The sequence below is a fragment of the Gossypium raimondii genome, chromosome 9 (assembly GCF_025698545.1).
Source record: "Gossypium raimondii isolate GPD5lz chromosome 9, ASM2569854v1, whole genome shotgun sequence".
NCBI lineage: Eukaryota > Viridiplantae > Streptophyta > Magnoliopsida > Malvales > Malvaceae > Gossypium > Gossypium raimondii.
The window spans coordinates 24,903,975-24,908,393 of record NC_068573.1 but is presented as its reverse complement, the minus strand read 5'-3'; the positions used below and the strand labels follow the sequence as shown (position 1 = coordinate 24,908,393).

The 4,419-nt window shown below is 35.5% G+C and overlaps 1 non-coding gene across 1 annotated transcript; it reads right to left on the bottom strand.

The window, feature by feature from the left end:
* Positions 1–909: 909 nt before the first annotated feature.
* Positions 910–1,016, bottom strand: LOC128032955 (small nucleolar RNA R71). The gene has a single exon (XR_008189293.1). It is a non-coding gene; the product is annotated as a small nucleolar RNA R71 (small nucleolar RNA).
* Between the last annotated feature and the right edge of the window lie 3,403 nt (positions 1,017–4,419).

Sequence of the window (4,419 nt, the reverse complement as noted above, 5' to 3'; positions counted from 1 at the left end):
AAATAAAACCTGAGTAATTCCAACCTTTATCTTTTAACAGTACAAATCCTCCCCATTTATTTTTTTAGAATTGCCACAAAATTTCAATTGCCCTAGCATTTTTTCATTCATAGTTAATTTTATTAATCCATTCATTAATTCTCTTCATTAATTTGTCATATGTTTCTTTTGCATAATTTAATTAGTCAAATTCATAGTAATAGCATGACCAATTTTTTTAATCAATTCTGAACCCTGTGGAGGCAATATTCATTACTTTATTACTTGATTTGACGTGTATACTTGCACATTCGTATTACACATTCACACGTGCCAAGTTTTTGGTGTCGTTGCCGGGGATCGTCAATATTGGTGAAAATTTGGTGTGTTAATATCTCTGCACTTGAAGAGTATTCTTTTGATTTAGAAATTGAGAGAACCTTGAGAAGAAGGAGAATAGAATTGCGAGAAATGGAAAGAATTAGAAATGATCAGGTTAGAGAAGAGCCATTACATCAGAATGGAAGGGATGCTGATACTCCTCGAATAATAGATGATAGAGACAGACCCATCAGAGAACATGTAGTGTCGATCTTGGATGATCTGAATCCATGAATTGTCAGACCGTATATTCAAGCTCAACATTTCGTGTTAAAGCCGGTGAAGTTTGAAACGTTACAAACATCAGGGCAGTTTAGTGGATTGCCTACTGAAGATCCACGGTTGCATTTAAGATTCTATTTGGAAGTCTACGATTTATTCAGGTAGTAGGGTGTTCTTGAAGATTGCTTGAGACTGAAGTTATTCCCTTATTCATTGTGAGATCATGGTAAAGCATGGTTAAATGCATTCCTGTCAGGTACAGTGGCATCTTGGAATAAACTTTATCATAGGTTTCTGTTAAGATATAATCCTCCAAACATGAATGCCAAATTGAGGAACGATATTACGTCCTTTTGGCAATCTAAGGATGAAACATTATATGAAGCATGAGAGGTATTCAAGGAGTTAATTAGAAAATACCCAATGTATGGTTTTCAACATAAGATGCAAATGGAAATGTTTTACAATGGATTGAATGCGCATAGAAGGATGGTGGATGACACATCTACTAATGAGACTTTGCTCGATAAATCATATAATGAGGCATATGAAATTCTAGAGAGGATTGCAAAAAATGATTATCAATACCCCACTACAAGAGTAGGGACTGGCAGAGGAGTTGCTGGAGCAATAGAACTTGATACGATTACTTCCTTAACAACTCAGGTATCATCTTTAACGAATATGATTAAAACACTGAAAAGACCAGCTGCAGTGCAGGAAATGAAAGCAGCTGAGTTAGCATGTGTTTATTGTCGAGAAGATCTTGTTTTTGATGAATTCCCATCGAACCCAGCCTTAGTTTATTATATGGGAAATTTTAATCGTAACAATAACAACCCATATTCCAACACATATAATACAGGGCAGAAGAAAATCCCAATTTTAGTTGGAGTAATCAAGGGGTGAGAAATTCTAGTAATGCTATTCGACAGAATGTTGTGAGTGCACCACCTGGATACAATCATCCCATGCCACGGCAAAATGCTCAGCAAAATTTAGTTTCAAGTTCTTCATCTATGGAAGCTCTATTGAGGGAATACATGGCCAAGAACGATGATATCATTCAAAGTCAAGCTGCATCTTTAAAAGTTTTAGAAAATCAAGTGGGGCAAATTGCCAAAGCATTAAGCTTTAGATCGCAAGGAGCATTGTTGAGTGATACCATAAATTTACGATCTCAAGGGAAGGAGCAGTGCAAATCCATGACACTCAGAAGTGGTACTTAGCTACCATGAGTTGTTAATGACACCGTTTTTGAAGAAGGTAGTTCAAATTTTACAAATAAGAATATTTTAGAACCATTAGTTGAGTAGGCTACAAAAGAAATGAGCAACCAGGAAAATGTTGGAACAGATTCATCTTGTATTGCCAATAAAAATGCCACAAAAAAATAACCTCAACAAATGGAAGGAAGGCCACCGCCACATTTTCCTCAACATATGCAAAAATCTAAGCAAGATTTTCAAGTCAAGAAATTCTTGGATGTCCTGAAATAATTATATATCAACATATCGTTGGTGGAAGCCTTGGAACAAATGCCCAAATATGAAAATTGTCGCTCTCACTGAAAGAAGGTTAGGGGAGTTCGAAATTATTACTCTCACTGAATGGTGTACAACAATGCTAAGAAACAAATTGCCACCAAAATTAAAGGATCTAGGGAGTTTTACTATACCTTGCACTATTGGAAATCATCATGTAGGCAAAACATTATGCGACTTAGGTGCAAGTATAAATCTAACGCCTATGTCTATTTTCAGGAAGCTGGGAATAGGGAAGGTGAGACCTACAATTGTCATATTGCAATTAGTTGGTCATTCATATACACATCCAGAAGGTAAAATCGAAGATGTGTTGGTAAGAGTTGACAAATTTATTTTTCCAACAGATTTTATTATTCTGGAATGTAAGGCTGATAAAGAGGTACCAAACATACTTGGGATACCTTTTCTAGCAACTGGTAAAACATTAATTGATGTACATAAATGTGAATTAACAATGAGAATTAATGACCAGTAGATAACCTTTAATGTTTTCGATGCTATGAAGTGTGCAGATATAGATGAAGGATGTCAAGCTATTGAGATTGTAGACACAATAGTTCAGAAAGAATTTACAGAATTTTATCACAATAATTATAATGATGATGAAGACTCATTTGCGTTAATTGAAGTAGAAATGATTGAAGAGCTTGGTGAACTAATGGAAGCTAAGCAAATTGAGAATGGATCAATGAGAAGTTTCGAATCATTAAATTTATCAGGCCGTTCTTTTAAACCTCTTCGACCATCCATAGAAGATCCTCCTATGTTGGAATTGAAGCCTTTTCTAGTACATCTAAAGTATCCTTACATGGGAGATAACAACACATTGCCATTAGTTATCTATGCAAAATTGACATTAGATCAAGAGGCTCAATTGTTGAAAGTTTTAAAGAAATCTAAGAAGACATTGGGTGGGCGATTGCAGATATCAAAGGAATCAGTCTAGCAATCTGCATGCACAAGATATTACTGAAGGATTGCCATGGTAAATCTATCGAGCAACAGAAAAGACTAAATCCCATTATGAAGGAAGTTGTCAAAAATAAGATTATCAAATGGCTGGATGCTGGAATTATATACCCAATTTCTGATAGTTCTTGGGTGAGCCTTATTCAATGTGTACCTAAAAAAGGAGGACTCACTGTGGTAAGCAATGATAACAACGAACGCATTCTTACTCATACTGTCACGGGATGGAGGGTTTGTATGGACTATCGAAAATTCAACAAAGCAATAAGGAAGGACCATTTTCCTCAGCCATTTATTGACTAAATGTTAGATAGATTAGCGGGGAAAGACTTATATTATTTTTTACATGTTTATTTGGGGTACAAACAGATTGCCATAGCTCCTACTAATCAACAGAAGACAACATTCACATGTCCTTATGGAACTTTTGTGTTTCGAAGAATGTTGTTTGGGTTATGCAATGCCCCTAAAAAATTTCAGCGTTGCATGATGGCAATATTTTTAGACATGGTGGAGAAATTTTTAGAAGTTTTTATGGATGAATTCTCGGTGTTTGGCAATACTTTTGAAGTCTGTTTAAAAAAATTTGAGTTAGTTATTTGTCGATGTGAAGAAACCAACATTGTTCTCAATTGGGAGAAATGCCACTTCATGGTCTATGAAGGCATTGTTTTGGGGACATAAAATTTCACAACAAGGGATTTGTCGTTGGTAAAGCAAAAATTAATGTTATTGAGAAATTTCCACCACCTTTCATAGTTAAAGGTATTCGCAGTTTTCTTGGCCATTTAGGATTCTGTCGACAATTTATCAAAGATTTTTTGAAAATATCCAAACCTTTGTGTGCATTGTTAGAACATAACATATCTTTCCATTTTGATGAGACGTGCTTACAGGCATTTGAGGAATTGAAAAAGCGATTAGTCACAACACCAATAGTCATAGCACCGGATTGGATTTTATCTTTCAAACTTATATGTGATACTAGTGATTTTGTCGTAAGGGTAGTACTTGGGCAAAGAAAGGGCAATGTATTTCATGATATCTACTATGCAAGCCGTACTTTGACAGACCACAGCTAAATTATAACACCACTGAGAAGGAGCTATTAGCTGTGGTAGTTGCCTTCGACAAATTCAGAGCTTATTTAGTGGGCACCAAAGTTACGGTTTATACAAACCACTTTGCTATTAAGTACTTGGTGACTAAGAAAGACGCCAAATCCAGTACTTGGTGACTAAGAAAGACGCTAAATCCAGATTAGTTCGATGGATACTACTACTACTACAGAAATTTGATCTGAAAATTAGAGATAGGAAAG